A 25,577-nucleotide genomic window follows, 5' to 3' on the forward strand; every position below is an offset into this window, starting at 1 on the left:
TCAAATTAATTTAAGTTCCCCTAAAATAAAAAAGTCATTTATTGTTAAGTAAATTTTCTAAATATGGTTGAGATCATCTACAATCTTTTGGATCTGAATAGTCGTTGAACGTTATAATGTAATCCATCATCGATTTTTTGCATTTCGAATTCTTCAACCTTCGATCTGAAATGTTATCTGCATCGTACTTTAAATTACCTTCTGCTAATATTTTGCTATCAAGAAATCTGAATATGCTACTATATGTAGACTACATTAACATATTTTAACGCTCGTGAAAGAACATTATAAAGCAACAAATATTTTACCTAAAATTTAGGAATTTTAATAAAGATAGCTGATAAGTATGTATTTAGTTTTTTTTTATAATATCACTGGAGGAGAAAAGATTTTCGAGCTGCAGTTCATCAGCACTTTTTTACTGCTGTCAACGTTCCACGTTAAAGATGGCAGACGCAAAGTTTAGGAAAATGGTGCAGTGTTTCATGATTTATATGCTTTGGAAAATGTTGAGGATTTTGAGAGTGAAACAGAACATTGGCACAATTATTGGATATAATAAGATGTAGGATCTACTTGTCTAACTTCTAAGTGCCAACTGTAAGTGTAATAACTGCACGGGAGAAGGGTTAAAAGTACCCCTTTGTAAACTCTCTAAAATTTACAATGCGTCAACTCGCCGCTAACACACTACGCCTCCCCTGGGTGGTAATAAAATCACAGAACTAAACTAAAAATTCGAAGATATGCACAAGTAGTAGAACTAAGCTACAGGGCTCAGATACTCCTGTTCCTTAAACCCGCGTTGAATATAGTGGCAGCAGGTAAATGCAGTTATGCCACGTAAACCAGCAGTAACTCCTGGAATACAAGCTCACGCAACAAAGTTAACGGCAATAACCTAACTCTCTCTAACTTTCCTTCTAAACCTCGGTTTTTAAACTCTTTCTTCACAAGGTAGAATTTGCATTCCTTCACGCTCGCTACCAAATTTAAATATTCTGGCATTGACAATTAGGGAAATGATGGCTTATAGGAAAGTTTAAAATTAAACTTTAACTTGTTAGTTCAAATAAATATAAATCTTTACAAAGTAACGATCGAAAACGCGAAAGAGCTAAATGAGTATTAAAGTATTAAGTGCCATGAACAAAATAAAAAATTTGGTCGCGCTCAACAGTGACTGAGGTGACTTTGGTGACTATATAAATGTTGAATGTATATTGAAAGCTAGCTCAAGAAAGAAAAATCAAAATAGATAGGAAGTCATGTAGAGATTTAGCTCAGACAGAATTAAAATTTTTGTTGTCTAAGTTAAAAGATGAAACAAAGTTTCAGGAATCTCATTGTTTCCATCTCCCAACTTCTACATTCTGCTTATCCACGCATTTAAGTCCACTGCTTACTTTTTATTCGATTAGGGTAAAACTCACGATTATTCGATTACAGCTGAATGCCTTAGGGAAGGAATGTCTTCATAGCGGATTTTCTAAAACAAAACTGTCTTGTATTCATCTTACACGGATATTTGCGACAAATCACGAAAATGCTCATGCGGCTAGCCAGTTTGCCGCTATTTGAACTCTTGGGACACACTACTAGTGCTCATCTGTCTTTCCACTCGACCACTAGCGGGCGTATTCCAGTCCTGTTTAATTGATGAATGTGAAGTCATTTGCAGCCCCCTGGTAAATCCTGACTACGCCCGTGATTAGTGACAAATGTCAATTTAAAGAAATGGAACAATTAAAAAAATTTTTTTTTACTTAAAACTATGTTAAATTTCGTTTTTTTTTTTTTTTTTTTTTTTTTGCCTGAAACTAAGCTCAGTTTTATTCCTTGAGTTAAAACTGCTAAAAGGTTAATTTGAACTAGCTAACTGAATGAGATATCTAACATTAAGGAAATATAATTTCAGTTTGCCTCAAAATTCTGAGAGAAAAGTCAAGAATAAAAAAAGTTTCACCTGTACAATATATTAAATGAATCTTAAGTAACATAATGCAGAATTGATGAACCTAATGTTAAATGTGCCCTGGGCGTATGAAAGAAATTCTGAGAGCGAAGGTCAGATTTCTATTCTCCTTTTCTTATAAAAGAAAAGTGAAAACTGCTAAGGCCTGAAGGATAAGTGCCAAACAATCAGACCTTCTTTGCAGATGATGTAAGCTGAAAGAGGAATTATTGACATTCTAATAATTATAGTTTCTTGCTTCAGTTCTGTACCAAAGAAATGGCAGAGAGTGATAGGTTTGTCGTTATTTGCATGCTACTGGGAATGAACCGTCGGGAATGCAATAAATTGGTCTTCTTAACGGAACTCACCCCGCGTTGCTGTGGTATTGACCTCTTTCCTTGTAAATCAATCTACAGCTTCCCTACTGACTTACTTACCGGCTCAGTGCTTCCTACCGCCTACCCATCTGTTCCGCTTACTCGTCTTTGGGCCAATTTCGGCAACAGATTTGGGGTTTTAAATGCGAAGAATAATCTATTTCACATTTTTATTTTATTAGAGCAAGATGAAAGCGTTTTTAAAAAGAAGTGGCTTTCAAGTGGCAGGACTGGTTGTGTTTAGTACGGTGAAGTGTTTAGGTAGAGTTCTATTATTCAAGTATTGTACCTTAGTTTCACTTATGCGTATTAAGGGGACTCATACACCTTAAAACCCATAAGATCTTCGAATAGGTGACTGTTGCAAGAATTGGGATAACTTATTTATTTATAAAGCAATTACTTCCAACTTTTTACAGCAGACTACATAATATATTTGCTATCTGAAATAGTAATCAGAAAGTTTGTGTTGCCACAAATATTTTTATAATTTAATCCGCTTTGTGACAACCTTTTTCGTCATGTTTCCACCTTGCGCGCACAGTTTAAAACCTTCTGTTGCATAATTTAATTCCATATTTAATATATAGCTTTTATAACATTTGGAAACTACGGTGAACCTAAAATTCTATAAATTTCATGTTAAATTTTTATTTTATTTTGAGTTGAGTTTATAAAATGTATTTTATTAAAAACATTTGTAATGTTTTCGTCCATAAAATTTTTCAACATTAAAATTTTCATCAGATTTTTGGTTCAGTTAGAAAATAGTGCCCATATAAAGAATTCCATCAAATTTCAAGTGTTTACCATTAGCCATTTTTAAAATATCATGCGCGCAAGGTGGAAACCTGGCGAAATATTTTGTCACAAAGAAGATTAAATTACAAAAATATTTGTGGCAACACAAACTTTCTGGTTAGTATTTTTCAAAGCAACTATATTATGTAGTCAGCTGTAAAAAGTTGGAAGTAATTGCTTTTAAAATAAATAAAATATCCCAATTCTTGGGACAGTCACATATTCGAAGATCATAAGGGGTTTAAGGTGTATGAGCCCCCTTAAGATTTTTTTTCCTTACCCAAATTTCAACAACAATGTTATCTAAATTATGATTTATAAAGGCTTTGAAAACTGCTGAAGATTTCAAAATTGCTCGAAACTTAACTACAGCACCTAAGCTTTTAAAAAAGCAAGAACTTTTTCAGACCTGAAACAGTTTGAAAAGTCTGAAAATAAAAGTAATTTAAATGTGAAGTTAAATAAACAGTGGTAATCTGAAAACAGATTTAAATGCAAGACAAGAAAATTCTAGAAATTTGTTATTTTTGCAATGAATGTGAGAATTCCTATCACTCTACCAAAGTGCAGACGCAGAATTACAAAAATAACATATTATGCCCCAATTCTTTGGATTCGAATAAAACCTCGTATAAAAAAACGTCTATACATATACACTTATATTGTTGTTAACATATTTAATTTACTGTACGCATCTTTTGAACATTTAGATCCTATTCAGTATTAACGCTTTTCGAGGTGATGAACAAAATGCATAAGATGATGTCTGATAAAATTTACTTAAAATTCTCCTCAGCACATCTGTCAGTTTAAATTCATGAGAATTTTGTTTTCAAACTCTTCCAAAATAGAAATATCTTCGCTTGAGTTGGTCACTAGGGAGCAAGTTTCTCATTAGTCTTGCTTGTCAAGAAAAGATGAATAGGGGTCAATGGTAAACTCGCAATAATTTCAATTTCCTTACTTTTCTTGCCAAATGTGATGATACATGCTGAAATTCAAGAAAATAACCGAAATTTCCGTTTTAAAATCAGTATCTATAAATGGCAGGTTCACATGTGGGAGGGAATCAGTACTGCATGGCCCATAACAATGTATAGTGTCAAGCTCAGAAAGCTGCTGTTGACCCACACCAATACGTGAGTAGAATAAAACGACTACAAATACTGATGGAACGCCAAGTGATGGCCTTGCATCTAGACAAAGAAGAATGGTCAAGGAAAGGACATGCGAAATGAAGTCCGGTCAGAGGTCAACTCTGATATTCTTTCCCTCTCAATTATTGTTTCAAAAGCTGATATTGCTTAATTTCGCCAATGTTATTAATATTCTGAAAAAAGGATGCAAATTTTCGGTCGGGATTTTTCGGATTAAAATTAAGAAACGTATTAGGATGTTTCAGCGTGAAATAAACAGCGTCAGATGATGGGTTAAATATGAAAATGATGAATGAATGAAAGGAATATGAAAATGATGAATGAATTTCAGAAGGAAATGTGATTATTAACCAGAAACAAATTTAGAGATTCTTTCAACAGAAACCCATGATACTAAAACAAAAATATCCAAATCGCATGAAAATCATAAATGCTGCTTCAGACAAGGTATAATATAACGTTTTTCACTTTAACTTTACAATGTGAAAACAATTTTATGAGTCTCAGATTTTTAAGTTTAGGTCTCAGATTAAGTCTTTTAAGGGTGTAAAGTCATTTACTCCTAATTCTTAAAAGAATCAATTTTAATTTTTAGCATTTAACATGATGCATCACCTATCAACTAGATATTTCTGACTTAAGTAGCTCAAATATGTAACTGAACATTTTGAAAGTATAGTTCTTACATATAATTTTTCTTTGGTTTGAGACGTTAGCTACTCTTCTGTAATATTATTGTATGCATTTTCTGTATTTCGTGTTCTGCGGTGTTATATTTTTTTAGGACCTGACTAAACTTTTGTCTTTAAAAGGATTTCAGCTACTATTTGTAGACAAACTCTCTAGTTCGTAAAACAGCTCACCATTCTTTTTATTGCCTAAAACTTAAATGTTAAACTGAATTGCTCTTAATTAATTTGATATATGAAACGTCATCATATCTGAAGAACTTTTTAATTCGAAATGACATTTCATCTCTGCTCTTATCTCACTATTAATCTGATAGCGATATGCAAATTTAATTCCCCTTGGGTAATGCCACCAATTCTACAACGTATGTAGTTTAGTTACTTTATGTGAGACTTAATGAAGACGCTGTCTAAGTGTAACACATCTTACTAAAAATTAACACATATTATTTAATTTTTGCTCTGACTTTTGCTCTATGGACTTTATTTGGAAGGTCATTAGCAGTAATTATTTAATCTTCCTGTTATGTGCTTAGTAAACGAAGATTAGAATTACCTAAAATTTTGACAGCTTCGGACATTCTGGTCCTTTACATAGCTCGTTGACAATAGAAAAAAATAATTATTTTTGTAAAATGACATCACAGTAACAAGCATTTATTGAGGACGGTATGGAATAGAAACATATTGTTTGTTATCATCAAAATGTCGCAGTCATACCAATATTAAATGGCTTAATATCTCAAAAGTCTTTTTTGCGTTATACATCTTAATTTTTTCCTAGTTTAAAAGCGAATATTTCATCGTAATTTTCCAGTATTAAAACCCGTGTTTCGTCACATTTTTATTACAATCAAAAACTTTATAACGAAACATCGTTTCATCCTTAACGATCTTAAAAACAAAATGGAGCCAAGCCGTCTGATTTTGATAATAACAAAAACAGAAAAATCGGAAACCCGGTAAGTAAAGTCTAGAATAAAAATTTTTCAGTCTTTTCATTTTTTTATTACATAAGTAGCATATTTCCTTTAAGCGCTCACAGCAGCGGTTGGAAAAAAATAACAAGACTGACTAATAGTGAAATACCTTCAATAAACAATACGATGGCTCTGCCAATGCAAATAAAAAAAGAAATAAAGTGGCTGCCTTCGTTCCTATTATTAGCTACTTCTGCTATTCGCTCTGTTTCACTCACATGGTAAACCTCAGAAAGAATAAACTGTAATGCTAATAACGTTACCCCCGCCTTTTTTCTGCTCGAAAGGTAGAATTTAGGACAAACACTCCAACGTTAAGCGAATAGGTTCTTATTGTTGTGGACCTGATGTCCTTAAAGCACCAGCAGCATAAAATTGCTTTCATGAACATGGAACCATCTTACCGCTTTGACTTCTATTTAGTAGTACACTCTCATTCTTTTCCGTATTAAGTATTTGAATATTTCTCTGAATTTTGACTTCATTTATTGCGAGAGATTTATTCTCCTGTTTGACTTCTATGTAGAAAAATTTTCCATAATTCAAAATCAATGGCACTTTATTATTCTCCGTTAATATCCTGGTTGAGTACTGAGTTTCACAAATTTTTGTTCTATAAACAGGGCTTCATAATCTCTTCTAATAGAACAGTGTTCGACTAATTTTACTTCTGCCGCAAGGTCACGACTGCGTTTAATTTTATATCTGTTTTGCTAAATTTTCCGCGCTGAAATATATTTCAGTTAACATAAGTCAGCTTAGAGAAACTTTAGCTTACTAAATTTTAGGAATTTTTAATGCTTCTCGGCAACGTTTTTCTCGATGAATCAAACGTATTTCATTGCTATGCCGGATATACTTATTTGGATCTTCGGTTTGTTCCTTCATCAAAGCAACAGGTTTCATTTCGCTTTGGTTGATCCGTTTTCTTAATTATTTAGTTATTTCTTGAAATTGGGTATCATTTGTATCTATCAGTGATTTAAAAACTAACAAGCGACTATTTTTATACTTATAAAAAAAAGTTCAGATTTGGGTCTTGAAATTTCATTGACATTCATTAAAAAGAAAATTCGAATTACGAAATTATATGCATTAGTTTTCTGTTTGTATTACGAATAGCATGCATTAGTCTGTATATAGCAGACTATTTTATTTCTAACTACTTATAAAATTACTTTCTCACCTTTTACATGATCCTTAAAGTACTAATTTAATGGCAGTTCCTTAGTGAATCAAGGACTTAAACAGATTAAATTCTGTTTAACAAATGCTGTTCATTAAAGAGAATCAAGTTCGTATTATTTCTGACTAAAACATAAGGTAATTCATAAGATGTCTAAATGAGACATTTTAAACATTTTATATAAGCAGAGTATTTTTAGAGGAAAAGTAATCTGTCATTTGACAAAAAATATCTGAAAACTGAACTTCAAAGATATCCATTTGAGTGTTAAGAGGTTTTAATTAAAAACTAGATGACACAGGTGTGAAAGCGTTCGCAGAAGTATTATTTCATTTGAAAAATAGTTTTCAGAAGTATTCTAATGAAAGAACTGATATCACATGTTTATTCGAAAAGCGCGAAAGTGAAGAATATTTATTTACGAGCTGTTGCGTTTAAGAATGAAAGAACAGGAGTTATCTGATAATGTTAAATCCTCCACACAAACCTGTAGGTCTTAAATTCTAATGATTCTGAAGAATGGTGCATTTTAGTTACGTAGTTTTAGATATCTAATCTAATATCTAAAACTACGAAATTCTAGCCTAATCTGCCCAAAATGCTCCACAGTAATATTTAACATTTCAGCTAAGAATTTTATGGTAGGTTATGCATAAAATAATATGAAATAAGTTTCTCCAGTGAGCTCAGAATAAAACAAAACTTCCTTGTTAGTCTATCCTCTAGGATTCAGGTACGCAATGATTTGATACAAATTATGTGACAGTAAGAGACTCAATTCCATTTTTATATCAAGATATACTACTTCTCTCTGGAAAGTGAAAGGAAACATTTTCATTATAATTATTGTTTAAATTTCGCTCTTTTGAAAGATGACTGTTATTTTAAGATAAAACAAGCAAATCGACAATTCGGCGTAGATTTTATAAAATCCCAATCAATTTCGAGGGCAAAACGGGTCCCCCTACATAAGGAGCAAAAAATTCTGCAAAGCTCCTGATGAAGGGTTACCCGTTTTGCCCTCGAAATCGATTGGGATTTTACAAAATCTATGTTGAATAAAAGGCTGTCGATTTGCCTGTTTTATTTTCCACGTCGGCGTGTTTCTCTTGCGTCATGACTGTTATTTTACCTTATTAAATTTCAGAAACCTCAAAGCTGTGTGTAAGGAATATAATTTTATCTGAGCTGTAATACATCTTGTCAAAAGTTTTATGAAAAATGTTTCATTTGTGTAAGTTATGTAATAGATTCTACGCAACACATGTAATTTGCTCAGAGTACAGGAACACAAAAATGCAAGAAGTCCTTATAATAGCATCTATGTATATAATTGTAATTATAATTCCTTTTAATTTCATGCAGAGAGAGAAAACTATCATATGACAGTTTATGAAATTTCTGTTATTTGAAAACAACATGCGAAATATTTAGTAGTCAGCTGTATGCTGTTATTTAAGGTCACATCAGACATCTTGACATTTCTTCCACTAATCATCGTATTCCAAAGCAGTCTGATGTCTTTACAACAAGTTAAAGTAAAAGGCTATTGTATGTCCTTTCATTCTTTAAGCAAGAACACAGATTATAGTTTTGCGAAATCTGAAATAATTGGCACTTGCCCATCAGCTTGGCGTATTAGGTCAACAGTTTCTCTTCTCAATATTTTTCGAGGCCTTTACCTGCAGCGTATGATTCAAGTGGACCGCAAACAGCTTTACTCTGATGAGGCATCTCAGTATGTTAATAGTGAGTCTAATTTAGAACTTTGGTAATGCTTCGTTGGCTTAACGCGAGTCTGCCACTCCGTGGTCGTGCTTGGGTGACCACGTTACTCTAAAAGTTAGTCTCTTCGGGAATTTTGGAACTGTTTTCGATCATGCGGTTTCGCTTCAGACACAGAGAAAAGACTAACTCATGAGTCTTGAGGAAGCTAGCCGATGACAATTTAAACAAAGGGAGTAACGACCGACCGTTAGACGACAGTTCATTGAACGGAGTATTTCTTTAGAGAAACGATCTAAGATCAAAGAACTCTGCTCCTTGCTTTTCCTATCGATGACAGTCATTCAAGCATTTTGGCTATATAAAATAGTCTTTCGCTAGATCCACAGATCGATTATGAGGGAATAGTTATCAGTAAATTTATCGTAATTGCATAAGATATCGTAGTTAGTCGTATTTGCCAAATATTCTCACGGATAAAAATAATCCGAAGGATTATTATTATTATTTTAGGTACTGTAAGTGAATCAATATCATGTGTAGTTGTTTAAATGAGCTGTTTTATTTTGTCAGAAAACTGAGCTCAGGCATTTTAATCAGTGTCTTCTAAATTTCACATGGATATTAAAATAATAGCATTTTCAATCAAATTCATCCAGCTTATTTTCTAATAACTATTGGTTGTAGCTACCCCAGAAGCCAAATATCTCTCTTTTATTTTGGAAGCTATTCCCATAAATATTTATGTGATGTTCAGGAAAGGATATGCATTAGTAATTTATTGTGTAAAAGCATAAACTATATAAAATTTCATCTTTTCCAATCAAAATAATTATGACAAAAAACTTCCTCTCCTTAACAAGCGAATATTTTATTGTGTACTTCAAAATATTTATATCATACTCTGTAATACTGTGAAACAAAATAATTCTACTTACTCTTTTTGAGTCATAAGTTTATTTTGAAGCAGGAGACAGGAAAAATGTGCAGTGCCCTCGCCGTGACTCGAACCCTGGACCTTTCGAATACGCATCGAGCATGCTTCCAATTACAGCACGGAGGCATGCGGAAAGGAGGGAGAAAATACTTCATATACTCCCCCTTTCAAAGAATGACTGGGGATGAAGGAGCCCAGTCGCCAAAATCCAGGTGGTGACGAATTATCGTCCACCACCTTTTAGTTCGGGAACCACTTGTAGAGTCATTAGACTTTTTGGGAAGCAAGAGAGGTTAAAAATGTGTAGTGCCCTCACAGGCATTCGAATCCTGGACCTCTCGATTACGTGTCAAGCATGCTTCCAATTACATCACGAAGGCATGCGGAAAGGAGAGAGAAATATTTAATAAATTATAACTTAATTTCTAGTTGTTAACATGTATAACATTTGTTTAGTGAAAGGATTCAAATATGTTGGGAAAATTTATCTTCATAATTAATTTTTCTGGTTTTTCTTTTTATTATATAATTATGACTTCCGAAATGCAAAAATGATAATATACATAATAATAAAAAATTTTAAAGAATTCAGGATATGACTCAACATTATCTTCCTCCATTCTCTATAAAGAACAAAAACGTCGATTGTTTTTTCCGCCTCTCAACTGAATTTCATTTGCGTTAGGAAATTTCTTTAACTTCCCAAGGCAATTAGCTCGCTTCAGGAATATGAGAAAAATATTGATGGGGAAGGGATGAATTAGTCAAATGGCAATTGTCTGCGTAAGAGGAGAGATGTCTTCCACAGGACCTTTTTAAGGGAATTTGGCTCGTGTTCACGTTACAGATGAATAAAGCCACGGAACCTCTCATGCAGGTAACCGATTTGCTGGGATTTGAACCGTTGTCAAACTACCAGTATTCCCGCTATACCGCAAGTGAGGCAAATATTGTGGTGAAATTTCAGTAACTGTTTGTTAAGCTAGGATAATTATTGAACAGGAAATGTGTTTATAATGAAATACTTTCATTTTCAAAACACAGATAAAGTTATTAGTTTTCAATTATATGAAAACATTGTGCGTATATGTAGTATTGTCTTTCTCCTCATCCAGTTTGTATTCGCTCCATAAGTTCTGTTTGCTAAATTAGAAAAAAACATGGTTTATTACTGATTTAGGCACTTCATTCTCACTTTGTAAATGAGCTATTATAAAATGTTTAAACAAATTCCTGAAATACTTTGGTTTATGGTTCAGAAGTGAGATTCAGGCTTCTGAAACAACTTGTTTGACTTTCCAACAATGTTTATGTATTTTGTCACGACTAATAAGCATTTCGCTTTTGCATGACTGTTATACATCTAAACAATTATCGAATTTCTTTAACTTTGGTTTTTGTGAAAAATATTAACGCATCTGACTGATAAATGCATGTTTTTATCAAAATTATTTACGAAGCTGAAGACAGAGATCACTAAATTGAACTTTCTCTTATATCACTTCTGCCTTTACATTTTTGAGTTATGAGCTTCCTGTGCTACAGGTACAGGTACACTGCAGAGGAGGACTGCTGACCCTATTGCAAAAAAAGATTTCAGCCTCACAGCACTTAAATATCCTCTCTGCAGACGCTATCTACTTCCACTACGCCGCAACCTCGGAGAGCTTGAAAGACCAGACTTCCCTATGACACATCTGAGTTAGTTACCATGCTCCGTCTTAAAAAAAAAAAAAAAAAAAAAAAACACCTCTTTTTCTTAAAAAAAATATGTCTAATAAAAACTGTGTCTATTAAAACTGCAGTCTAATAGAATTGCTGTCTAATAAAACTACTACTAAATTAAATGCTACAGCCTATTTTGGTCTGTAGAAAGTAACCTTCCGGAAGCCTATTTTGCGTCTGTATACTAAACTAGTTTAGATAGTCTCTATACAAATCTATTATTTGTATACAATCCATTACATACTTCTGTTTACAATGCTAGTAGAACACCGCATTATATATAAAACTAAATATATTCATATATGTAGCCAGGCAATGATTAAGAAATGTACACTTCAAGAGTATAGGAAAATATGGTCACTAGAAATAATATTCTTTGCATTAATATTTTTCACCCTTACTGTGGACCCCATAAACAATAGTATTAATTACAATAATAGTATAAATTACAATGGTTATTTTACAGTATCAATATAGTGCCATTATATTCATACTAATTGCCAAGCAATGATTGAGAGATTGACAGTTCAAGAGCTGAGGAAAACATAATCTCTAGAAGATAAAAATTTTTACATAAATATCTTTCATCCTCACAGTGAACCCGTAGTCAATGCTCAGTATTAAATACAATATTAGTTTAAATTACAATAGTCATTACATAGTGTAAAATACGTGCACACTAAATGGATAAAGTCCTAGGACATTACGAGCCCAGCAGAGTTAAGGCAGAGTACAAATAGATCCATCCTTTTTGGGTGTTTAAAACACAGTTCATAGTCTGCTTATGGCTGAGTTCTTTTCCGCACACAGTTTTATCAGGTCTCTCAGCTTTGCTTTTACATTTCGATTTGTACACATATTATCCGCCCACTGCGATCTGTCTTGATCACTTGGTTGCTTCTGGTGTAGTGGCTTTGTGAATTAGTAGTAATGATCGTCATCACCCACTTCTCCACAGCTGCAGATGTTCATATCACTTAACGAAGATAAGAGAAAAAGGGTTCGTATCCTGTGAAGGAAGCGCGTCAGTTCTCCGTTGGTAGTTAAGTATCTTTTCCCTACCTTCGGCAAAAACATAAAAGTTCTCCTGCCCGTTGCTTTCTGTGCAACAATAATTTCTTCAGCATAATAGGAATCGAATCGGCAGTAATAAAGATTTTGCTTTTCTGCCATTTCTGGAGTGAAAGAACTAAGATCGTCGGATTTATCTAAATGATTTACAATTCTCTACTAGTGCAACAATGAGAGCAGTACAGATACCATAAAACCGTTTTTCTAAAATCATAATACATTCGTACTTTATGGACTCTTTCACAGCATCACTGTTTACATATATACATTTCTGTTGTTAATGCATTTTCACCATTTGTAATTAAAGAGCACAGGCATTTTTCTGATAAAATATCAAAGGCCTTGGGATTTTTCCCATACAATAAATTTACCAATTGTATTTTTCTTAATATAAATTCCATCAGTTCTTCGACCTTAATCTGGTATCTGCTAAGCAATTGAGCTTCCGATTTCGCCCTATCTTTCACCACGGGAAAAGCTTTCACTATAGTGGTTTTAATTACTTCGAATTCTCGATGCCTGGTTCTTCTAATAAAAATTTACCTATTCCTTTTGGTAAATTTTTATTAGGGCCTCGTGTCTTCGAAGTGCGCTTTCGCTGACCTTTTGTATTCCCCCAACTGCATAAAGCAAGAAACGTGTATCCAGTTGTTGTAAAAATGTGATTACGGAGCTTCTGCTGTCAAAAGTCCTTGCGGGTTGCATCGACACTTGCATTGTGTCCATGATGTATCCAAATCCCTCCATGGGACTTTTGTTGTCGGTGGAGACTGCAATGCTGAGGGAGGGACAGACTATCAGCTCTGTGAGGCTTTTTTGCTCTCTAACTGAGCTTTTATGAAGGGAAACATTCATGGAACATCAAGAGCAAGTCTCTTTAACTTTTCAGTTTTGCTTGAAAATCTAACCATTTGCTTGTTACGTCCCCCAAGTACTGCTATACATTTAATTCCGCTCTCTATATCAGTGTTGTATAATCACTATACTCCTAACTACATACAAATTAGTTGTTTAGTGTTGAACTATAGACATTGGGGGTGTAGGGACACTTAAAATACTGTCGAGACAAAAGTACTTTCGAGAGGTTTAGTGGCAGGAAAAGATGAGTGACAGACCCTAGGATCCATCCCTTGGGATGTTATTCATCAAAATTGGGCTGAAGCTGTACAGTTAATGAGGTGGAGACCCTACCTGCAAAACCATTGGAAAAGTTTGGTACTTTGCCCTCCACTTCCTGTTCTTCCTCGTAATTATTACTAGTATATCTGCATGAGATTTGTATGGTGAATGTGGTCGATCTTTGCTTCATGGGCATTTGGTAGAACATTTTTCTCTGTACTAGGGGGAAAACGCCCTTTTTTAGCATAATTCGGTAAGATTTACGGGATATTAATTTAAATATTTAACTTCAAAATGAAAATGAAAATTTCATTCCAGGTATATAAAAGAGTCTTCGGTATTTTCTCAGAACGGACGTTTCAATGCTTCAAAATTCTTTTTCGATCAAAAAACAGACTTTAATTAATTTCAGTTTGCAAACATGCTACACCAAAATTTGTGGTTTGTACCAATTTAGCTTTCATTTTCTGACTGTAGTTGCGTCCACAAATAAAGGTACAAAAAATGCCACAAATCCCTTGCGTATGGAGAGTTAACAAGGATTTCCTTATGACCTTGTTCGGTGTATCATTTTGAAAAGGGAGTACAGACATATTAAACTATTACATTATATATGTTTTTTTAGCACTTGGAGCAAGTATACAATCTGCTCCACGCACTTTGCGGTTTTCAGAATGGAAGTTTACATGCACCGCACAAATCTTCATGCTGCCCGAAAAATTTATCTGAGAGAGAAATTTTTCGGGTAACATGAGAATTCGACATTGATAAAGGTACGACATACGTTCAAAGCATAAATTCACTGAATATTGGCAGTTTCTTCTAGTGTTCTGCTCACGGGGGGACGGAATGGTTAACTATGGACCGCCATGAGTTTTCTACTGCCGCTTTTTCTTTCGCGTATGTGCCCACCAGCGGCCGAGCGGTAAAGACGTTGAACACTGATAGTTCGGTCCGAGGTTCGAATCCCGCGAACGGGCTGGCTGCATGGGCGTTTTCGTGGTTTTCCCCATGTGTAACGTGTATACGAGCCAGTTTCCCTTAAAAAGTCCTCCACGAAGGCATCCCTCCCTTTAGGCAGATAGCCCTCGTGTGCTTTGCCATAAATGAATAATCCAATCCAATCTTTCGCGTATGAATTAGTTCTCATTAAGTAACGCTCGATTTCTTTTTCCATAGCGTATAGTTCTTGGGTGTTTTTATTGACAAGAAAACCTAATCATACTTAGAGTACACACAGTCAGATAATGGTAAGCAAGGTTAAAGGACTATTCCCTGAGTCTTATCATAAAATGGAAAATATTCAAAGATAGTTTCTGATTTCGCTAGTTCCGAGGTTGTATCATCCATCTACATGCAAAAGGTGACCAAGTGAATAAAACCGTTGAACACTAGTAGTTCATCCCGCCTTCAGTGCCTGACAAAAGGGCTAGATGTGCCGGAGTTTTGAGGATTTCTCCATTTTCTACAGAAATATGAGTCAATTTTCCTCAAAAGGTCTTCCGTGAAGGTCTCTGTCCTTAGCAGATAACCTTGTATCCTTTCTCATAATCAATAATCAACCAATCTACCGCACGATATGTAGGCCTAGGCTTCAAATTCTTGATAAGCCCAGATCTCAAAATCAAAATAAAGAGCCTGAAAGAAACTTCCTAGCAGTAGTTTAGGTTTTAAGGTTGTATATGCAATATCTATGGAAGTGTATATATATATATATATATATATATGACATAGTACATAAGGTGTTATAATTCAAGGCAATATTTCCAAAAAATATTAGGTGAATTTATTTATTGAAATTATTGAACTAAAGAAAACTTTCCATAAATATTTTATTCTTTTCACTTTGGGATAAAATGATGTCCGCAATAAATGGGAGATAAAATTTTAAATATGCATATTGCTGCAATAAATGGATACTGCTGCAATCCAACGCGAACGATAGTTCATTTGTCTTAACAATTAAAGCATGCTGCTCAATACAACATGAATTAATTATTTAAAAATCAGTTTACCTAGATTTGTTACAGTATTTTACAAGATGTGCTATTTTTTTTTACCACAACAGCCGTAAATAAAATAGCTATCTAACTTCCTACTACAGATCGATAGAAAAATGTCTAGCTCTATTTCTTATGTGCGTTATTTTGGGGGGAGGGGGTTAAAATAAAATCAATCGGCTGCAATGAAATTGTGTAATACGTAATATGTAGATTGCAAGACCACTCTATATATTTTACCTTTAATTTTAATAATAATAAGAAAATAATATTTTGATATTTATTTTTCTATTTATACTATTTTATGTTCAAAAAGGAAATCCAGAAACAAACGAAATGTTTGAAACTGAAATTCTTTTTTAATTGAGTTTTAAATAAAAATTTAGTTTCATGATTTGGAAGTTGTAAGATCTGTTTTTATGTAAGAACATAAGCCAAATATTTGCATGATTTTTCATACTTTTAAATTTCTTAAACTTTTGAATGGCTTTAATGGCAAATTCTCCTTCAAAGTGTTAAACTTTAATCTGATGTTTTCAGATGAAAAGATTTTTTTCGGAGAAGGGGTTAGGAGGGAATAAGTATGTAACAAATTAAGAAATCTTATAAAGATTTCTTGCTGCTCGATGAAACAACTTCAGAGAGGCTGACCCCATATTTTTAGGAATTAGTAGTCTATCTAGCTTCCTGATAAAGATAGCGGGAAATTATTAGCTGCGAAATAATTGAAGCGCTTTATAAATTTTTACTAAACACCTTTTTCTTGAAGCTAAAAAATAACTCTTTACTTGAAGATTTTAAAAGCAGATACTTTAATACACTACATATCGTAACTCTTTTTTTTATCGCCAGAATCTTTACAGCAGTCGGTTTAACAGGCTTAACTTTTTATCAGACAGTTATTTTATATGGATAATTTTTTTGGGGGGGGGTGGATTTCTTTCGATTTTTTGCTGTGAAATTAAACTATTTAGTGCTAATTTTTTTAATTATGCACAATTTTATGGCTTTTCACCTCTGTCTCTAACAGAAATCTCCATCATTGACCTACTGGGTAAGACCACTGAATTTTGAAAGTTCGAAATGATTTCGAATCCAGACGAATGAGCTGGTATCACAGTTAGTTTTCGTGATTTATTCCATGTGTAACATGAATACGATCCAAGTCTTCCTCGATCCTTAAAAAGTCCTCCTCGAAGACATTCCTCCTCGAGCCTTAAAAAGTCCTCCTCGAAAATTCCTCCCTTTAAGCAGATAACCCTTGCATGCTTTGCGACATTCGATTAACCTAACCTAAGCTAACCCTAACCGGAATCGAAACAGACCCTTTATCGTTCTAAAACAGGAGATCAATCCTCTAATTTTCTTATCATGTAATATTATAGGGGTTTCCTATTAATTTATATGAAAACTTATATGAGAACGATAACATTAATATTTTAATATATTATTATACATATTTAATGTTAAATTATATTAGCAATATTTATTTGCAGTTACGTACAAATACAGGGGAATGTGGAAAAGAATATAGTTGCACTTTGTGGGAGTTTTCTTAATTAATGACGTTAAAGTGGACATGTTAGAAAGAAACACATACGTAGGTTAGTAATTTGAGGAAACAGTGTGAATGCGATTATTTACCGTAATCAAAAACATGGAAATATATAGTTTTGTAATTTGTAAACCTTAAAATTTCAGCCAAAAAACGTGTAATTTAAAATTTGAATTATTTACCAAAAACTGTAAATTCATTTAAACATTTTGTTTCCCGAAAATCCTTGCTTAAATTTCGCATGTAATAAATTAGTTATAGATGTGATAATTCGGTATTCCTTTTTGGCAGTTGGTGAGGTCAATATGCTTTTGTGTATAATCTTTCGTTCAATCTCTCTGTTCTATTTTCACTTTCGAAAATTTCCCTTAAAACATATTTTAACCTAGAGAGGACGAACAAGAAGTAACGCTTGTTTTTTTCCTTTTAAGTAAACACAACTGTAATGAGGAAGTTACTTCATTAAAAGTCGGATAAAAAACATATTTCTTTCTTAACTCTTGTGATTTAAATTTCTTTTCTTATAAAGAGAAACCTGTAAATTATGACCCAGCAAACCAAAAAGCATAAAATCATTAAGATCCATGCATAACCAAAGAAATTACCTTCAGTAACTGTTATTTCTGTCTACAAGTCCTCTCTTTCGAGGTCAGTTTAAGCTTATCGGGAAAGAGTTGTCACCAACAAGGAAAAAAAAATTTGCAAGGGTACATGGTAGACGTTTTGAAAATATTGTTCATTTATCGTAAAATCGCAAGTAAAAGTGATCAGAGTAGCACAATAGTTTACGCAACCGAAATTCGCTTTATAAGGAAAAAAAAATTCTCAAGTTGTGATTTGCATCGAATGTACGCTGCTCTAGGAAAACAAAATAAGCTGATCAGACACACGTGACTTTCGGGACTGCCTTTTAATGGAAACGAAAAATATCTGATCAATGATATGAATGAAAGTACAGACGTGTATTTTTATGCTAAGAAATGAGGATTACTGTGCAAAACATTCTGTGTAAAGAATTCATTTAGACGAAAGCGTATTATGATGTGCCGGAGCTCCTAAGTAAGGAATCCAACAATACGGAAGTTTCTCTTTCCAGAAGGCCTATCTTCTGGAAACGAAGGAGGTCTACACTTAGGTATAAGAATGATTTTGTTGTTACTCTTCTCCCTAAAATCTTATTCCTTGGTAAATATTTCTCTTATTTTACATAATTTCTGTCATTGCGAAGAATATCTTTCTCCATTTATAGGAATCGGTGAAATTTCCCATTGAATAATTCCATATTGTTTCGTCATAATCAAGATATTGCTTTAAGAGTCTTTGCTTTGTTTAGGTTAGCATCGTCTACCTCCAAATATGTACACATATAAATTTTCAGAAGCTATAGGAATATACATTCATGTCCAAATTTATCTTTTCATACCTAGTAAAAATTATATTCGATGAAATATCCAATCAATGCAATCCAGTTTTCAGGGAATGTGTAAAAGACAAAGCTAATTAGCATTATCCAATCAAAAGCGATCAAACGGTTTCTGATATGCAAGTTAAGGCGTTATGTCAACAAACGTGGATCAAGGGATTTAAACAAAGTGGCTATCTGAATGAATTTATGCTATACAACATTTGATTTCAGTGTACAAGGATTTAAAACATTTTATTTTGGCAGCGAAGTATCATTTGGAAGAATCAATAAAGATGCGAATCATCAGCCATTTAGAAACAGGACAGATAATCATGGAAGCAGTGAGATGTGTGAATATTTCAAGATAGACGGTTTCTAGCCTATGAAAACAATTTGGAACTCTTGGTAACAAGACCGTAAACGAACAACACTTTCTCAAGATTGATATCTAGCAACAGCTGCTGTCGTAACAAGAAGTCTACTACTCGGGCAGTTAAATTCAGAGCTTGCAGCCGCTACTGGATCTCTTGTAGTGCCGTAAACTGTGTCCAGGACGCTTAATAAAAAATTCCTTTATATCATAAAACCAAGGGTATATGTTTCACTGCCTTCACAGCAAAAGAAGGATCACTTCAATTGGGGCAAAGAACATCAGAAATGGAATGAACATAAATGATCCCATGTTCTCTTTATTGATGAGTCGAGGTTTAGTTTAACACCCGATTTTAAACGTGTTTAACGCGATAATCTTCTTTCGAAGATTATGGAATGTGGCCGTTTCGGTAATGCAGGTGTGATGCCATGGGAAAGAATAATGATCGATGGACTTACGCCCCTGCATATTTTCAACAGTGAATCTGTGATCAGCCAGAGATATCGGAGTGAGGTATCAGAACCTCGTGTAAGTCTTTTCGGAAGTCCATATGAATCCGACCGCTTCACCTACGGACGATAATGCTCACCCACATCGAGCAAACCTTGTTACCGAATTTTGTGAAAGTAAAGGTACTGAGCAAATAACGTAGCCAGTAAAATCTCCTCATTTTAAGCCGGCAAAAAACTTATAGTTTACCTTGGAAAAGCAGTTGCACTGAGATATGCTCCTGCTAGAGATGTAAATGCTCTGAAGAACACATTGCTTAATTCTCTCAAGCTGTGGTTAACAGTGTGATTGCCAGCATGAAAACCTGTATGATAGTATGTGTGTACAAGGCAAAGGAGATCCCATTCCATATTAAATTCCTAAGCCTAATTACTTTCTAATACCCTAATTATTTCTCTTTGTTACATATTATTACAATTTTGATTTTTTCATGCTGCAGTTTCATATCATATTAAGTGATCTTAATTTTTTTCCTTTGTATTTATGCGTTATGGTGTTATGTAGCATTCCTCACAAATTTATAAAATTATAATTAAGAGTTTCTGAGAAACCCGTGATTTCTTGCATGTAAGGATAATTTTGACATGAGTGAACTTATCTAAATTTAACAGAAAATCATTTGCTCAAGAGCACTTTTGAACCACTCAATTAAAATAAAAATTAATAGGAACACGGCATCGAAGTTTTTCATAGAAATTTGTTATTTCAAGTAAAAGATTTTATTTCTTAAACGTATAAAGAATTATCACCTTCCCTTATTCTTTCCATTGTAGTGTAATTATTAGTATGTCAGGTGTTAGTGTAATTATTAGTGTGTCAGTGTAATTATTAGTATTATTAGTATGTCAGGACCTCTTCCGAGGTCCGGAAGATCCATGGTTCGAATCCCGAGAAGGGTATAGACGATTTTCTAAGTTTGCTGCTCTGAAAAACCTAACACCTTTACAATGTCCTTAAAGTTTTTACTTGTGAGAAAGAACAGGTAAGCACTAACACTTAGTTTGGAATCCAAAACCTGAGAATTATTTGAAAGAGAGAGTTTTAGTAAACGTACATTAAAAAAAAATATTTTAATCTCAAAGTTCAAAAGTTTTATTCTTGCAGTTCTAATTCCAGCTCTGGTGAGCCGAACTATAGTTAAATAAATGGCAAATAACTGTAAATATTTCTTAGTGCTCACTGATATTTAAGCTTTCGCTAAAATGGGTTACTTAATAAATTCATCTGTGGTGTTTTTTAATTAATATGTGTATACGATCATATATTTGAAATTTCATATTTCAAATTATATTGAAGATCCTAATTAATGCTTGTATGTTTTAGATACATAAATTAATTCAAACCCGTAATAAACTGTCTATAAATCTCATAAGCTGTTTCTGTCTTTATAAGCTCCTATAAATCAGTAGAATAAAATTTTATCAAACTTTTATAAATTCAGAGTAATTTAGTAATAATAATAGAGCAGCATATGCTTCAGATCCAGAATTATGCAATAGAAGGGAATCGATTTTATTACAACTTTTATTTCATATTCCATTAGATCGCTATAAAACATATGCAAATTCCCAAAAGTCAGCTATTTTCCAAGCATGCAAAAATACTATTACTCATGAAATTTTGTTGGTAATCAGGAACTAGATTGAATCAAGCGAAATTAATTTTGAATGTTACGTAATTTCATGTACTACGACCAACTTTAATTTAATTTCTTCATTACAAAATTATAGTAAATCTTCAAAATTAATTTTAACAGCACAATAAAACTATTAGTGTGTTGCCAACTTAAATCTTATTTTAATTCAAGCCAGATCTCATGCCAGTTTGATTTTATCTTATCACTTCTTTGAGTGAAATTTCAGTGAGCTTTACTTATCCTGTTTCCTTGTGATTGTAGGAAATGCTATATAGTTAAGAAACAAATAAGCTTTAGGAAATAGTTTTTAAAACAAGATTTTAGCATAAACTTAGGATTTTAGCAAAGGAGTAGATAGTATAATAACTTATTGTATTTAAAAGTGCTTATACTAATTTTATTCTGAACAATTAGTTACAAAATATTGTTCTGTAATAATTACACGAGAAAAAATTACAAAAACATTATCTAAAATTAACAGAGGTAGGAAATATGTCCACCCTTTAGCATGAATGCAAGTTTGATACCTCCTTTCCCTGTTACCAATCACATTTTCAGATATTTCAGTTAGAAATCAAGCCTATGCATGCCTTGACTGTCTTTCACAATGATAATATATTAGAACCAAGGCAACTTCTTCTCACTAGGTGATTTCATAAATGTGACCGTCCTCATCGAGGTCTGATCACCGTCCTGACCAGATCATTCGTTAAATTCCGTGATACTGTAACCAGCTGACTATAGCTGCTATATGTAGCAGGGCGTTATCATCCTTTAAAATAAATAAATTACAAACGCTTTCGCAGCAAATAGTGTCATAAAACTGATCAAGGACTTCTTCCTGATAACATAAAGTATTGAAAGACAACAAACACATGGAAGCCAATGTCGGAACCCAAACAGCTTATTTTTCAAACAAGGATCTTCTGTAATTCTCCGTTTCGACTATGTCGGAAGTATAAAATGATGCTCTAACCGCTCTTGACATCATTATGTGAAGTGTTACACTCAGAAATTGTACCTGGATTCATGTGTAGATGCCATATATGGCATGCTACACATGAATCCAGGTACACTATAGCTATAGCTCCACATTTGTCCCCTTCATATGATATTGTCTTTTACTCAATATACTTCATCTGCCCTCCCTGAAAAGACGCTCTCTTCTCACAGCTAAGCCAAATATTCATCTTAAAAATGCCACAAAGTAATCAGAACCGGGTTGAAACATAACTGTGGTTATACGTGAAAAGACGATCATCAGAAGGGGTTGTAACCGAGAGAAACTCTAAAACTGTTTTTCTTGAAACTTTTAAATGGCTAGGGAATTAAATCTATAGTCTATTCATGACTTGATACTACGATGAATGTTTGACAGTTTTACAGTTTTAGCTTGTGATAACCCCATTTTCATCTAGCCAACTACTTACAATCTTGATGAATCAGATAAACAATATTTTCTCTGCGACATCGTGCACAAAACATCGTGTAAAATTTCAATACCTTGTAAAACATTTCCGAAACTAAAGCCTTTATGCACATGAATATCATCAGAGCTATATAATGCTCTAAAATAAAATACTTCCTTTATTAATAAAAGGAGTGGTAGCTTTCTGAGAAATAAATACTTTCTTAGTTTCTATTATTACTCTTATTATTTACTGCATTTTATGTTCTTATCATTTGTATTATTACCCTTATTACTTATTATGTTTCATGTTCTTATCTTTTTTTTACAATGTTATATAGAAAATTCTGTTTGTTTTTTAATGTTGGAACGGCAGGTGCTCTTTGAAAAAATTATATATTTCCTAAAGATGACAAATTTTTATGTCATTACTAGTCAGAAACTACTTTTTATTTCTTGAAAACTGATCAAATGCTCACATTATCGTAATATTTGTAATTCTGTATTAAACTTGAAAAAACATTTAAGGAATGATAGATAAATTATCATCATTTCCATAAAGTTTTTAATATTTCAAATGTCTGCGTTTAGACAATGTATCCTAAATCCAGTTAGAGTTATTAAGATTTTAAGAGTATTTTATCAATAGAATCATTTGATCACGAATGGTAAGTTTATCACAGCAAAATTTCTAACTAAATTAAAATGCTTTAGTGTTAAATAAATTATATTACGGATCTTCAAAAATATTTTTATCTCGGAGAAAGGTATTTTTGCGTTTTAGTAAAAAAATTAATTTAAAATTTAGCTGGGTAATGCTAATATTACGAAACGTATTCTACTTAATAATAAATTTTTGATTTTATGAATGATTTTTATGAACAATTTAAGGAAAACTTACGCAAAAGCTCTGTACAATAAATTTATGCCAGATTTTTTAGATTTCTAGGCAAATACTTGAAATGTTATTCTTAAGGTATGAAACTGCGCTGAGTTAAAATGTTACGAGTAATTAGCTTTAAATTTCGCGCTTTCTTTCAGCGTTTAAAAATTATTAACTCTCTGCTAAAATCCCATAGTGCAACGCTGCGAAAATACATTTAAGCTCTTGCGCAAAGGTGTTTAATTATCAATGGATATTCTATAGTAATTGAATTTTAAGTCTTTTATAAAAACTTCAGATCTTATTTTTAAAACATGTTTTAGGCATTTAAAATTTAATGATTTGTTAAATGGCACATTTTTAATGAATAATAATTTATTTTACAGAATAAAATTGAATTATTCAATAAAAATGCCTTTAACGAATGGAAAAGTTCATACTCAAAATATCATTCAACTAAACACATTTGCCCAAAGTTCGGCCAAAGGTTTTCCAAACTTTTGTCTAGGAGTTTTGAAAAAATAGGAAACTCGGCAACTATTTCTCCGAACAAATTGAGATCACATACAGATAGTTTATAATTCAAATTGAACTAATAAATGTGCACTGCAATATATTTAGTGCATTCTCTTAATTATATCCAAAATCATATCAGCGTGATGCATCAAGACCCATAAATTCGTTGTTAAATAAATTTTAGAATTTTAATAAACAGTATACGTTATTGCAGCGAAAATAAATATAAACTGAAGAAATTTATATATAAATTTTTATATTAATATTATTAATAATACGTTCTTCGTGGAGCCTATTTTGCTGCGTTTTCGATTCAACCAGCGAAGACTTCTCAGCGAGGGATAGAATATACACAGTACATCCCGGAATCTAGAATACAGAAAATAAAGTTTCTAATACGATGAATTGAACTCGAAATAAAATATGAATCAAGGTATGCCAAAAAAAGGGGATGTTTCACTAACACACCTCTCAGATGAGTAAATTTTAACTCGTTTTATTCGGAAATTTATTCTCACATTGGAAGGGGGAAAGAAGAAACAGCTCACGAGGTCCCAAAACATTGCTATGAGTTTTGCATTTGATAGTACAACTGTTTGATCTCAGAATAGTCAGAAACAGAACTAGAAAATTCATAAAGCTTGTAGAGACATTAGATATTTTTTGAAAGCAGGAGAGATAAAAATGATCTGTGCTCTCGCCTAGACTCGACCCACGGACCTCTCGAATGCGCGCCTAGTCTGCTGACCAATACACCATGAAGGCATGCTAAGAAGATGGGAGAAATACCTTACATACTTCCCCTTTTAAAGGACGACTGGGGTTTAGGGGACCCATTTGCCAAATCCTGGTGGGGAAGAATCATCATTCACCCTCTTTTAGTTCGGGCGCCACTGAGGAGACATTAGGTACTTTTTGAAAGCAGGAGAGATGAAAAATGAGCAATGCCCTCGCCGGGACTCGAGCTACGGTCTTCTCAAATACGCTCCGAGTTTGCTGGCCATTACACCACGAAGGCATGCTAAAAAGGCGGGAGAAATACCTTACAACCTTTATAACACGTGTGAAAACAAAATATTTAGGATTAAGTAAACAAATATTTAGTATTAAATATTTATTTAAAGTATATTAGAAAATAATTTTGTAATTTTATATGTTCCGTGCTATCCATCCTTTGCATTCCACGTCAATTAAACGGAACGTAAAATGTCAGATCCTAGCGGTTGGTCTAAATTAAAAGTTCATTGTCGTCTTCTTGTTCTTTTGCCGTAGTCTGGGTGTAAAAAACTACCTTCTTCTTACATATATAAATTTAAAAGATACTTGTTAGTTCAATGAATATAAATTTAACGCGATGCAGACACCTGGTGATCTGATTCATGTTATGCGGTTTTATTCGTTACATAGCACAAAGAACCGAAAGCAAATTTCGGTCAGAAAGCATAAAAGCTTTGCGAGCCAAGCAAGAAGCTCATCTTGGAAAAAAGTAATGACATGAAGGCCTTGAATTGCTGCAGGGGACGTACGTCTTTCTTACATAGGTTCTTGTGACTGATCCTTTGTGAAA

General features: G+C 33.2%; 1 protein-coding gene across 2 annotated transcripts in view; it reads left to right on the plus strand.

The window, feature by feature from the left end:
* LOC118185082 (ETS homologous factor-like) overlaps positions 1 to 25,577 on the plus strand; it is a 148,971-nt gene that overhangs the window by 44,508 nt on the left and 78,886 nt on the right. Inside the window, exon 1 of one of the 2 annotated variants that reach the window (XM_085810079.1) lies at positions 18,211 to 18,414. The exons of the other annotated variant lie outside the window; for it this stretch is intronic. The gene's annotated coding sequence lies outside the window, so the exon portion shown is untranslated. Of the gene's footprint in view, positions 1 to 18,210; positions 18,415 to 25,577 lie in introns of those variants that run through there. 2 annotated transcript variants of the gene reach the window in all.

Source organism: Stegodyphus dumicola, chromosome X2, assembly GCF_044657685.1.
Source record: "Stegodyphus dumicola isolate Sdum_Otavi_A_Nest chromosome X2, ASM4465768v1".
NCBI lineage: Eukaryota > Metazoa > Arthropoda > Arachnida > Araneae > Eresidae > Stegodyphus > Stegodyphus dumicola.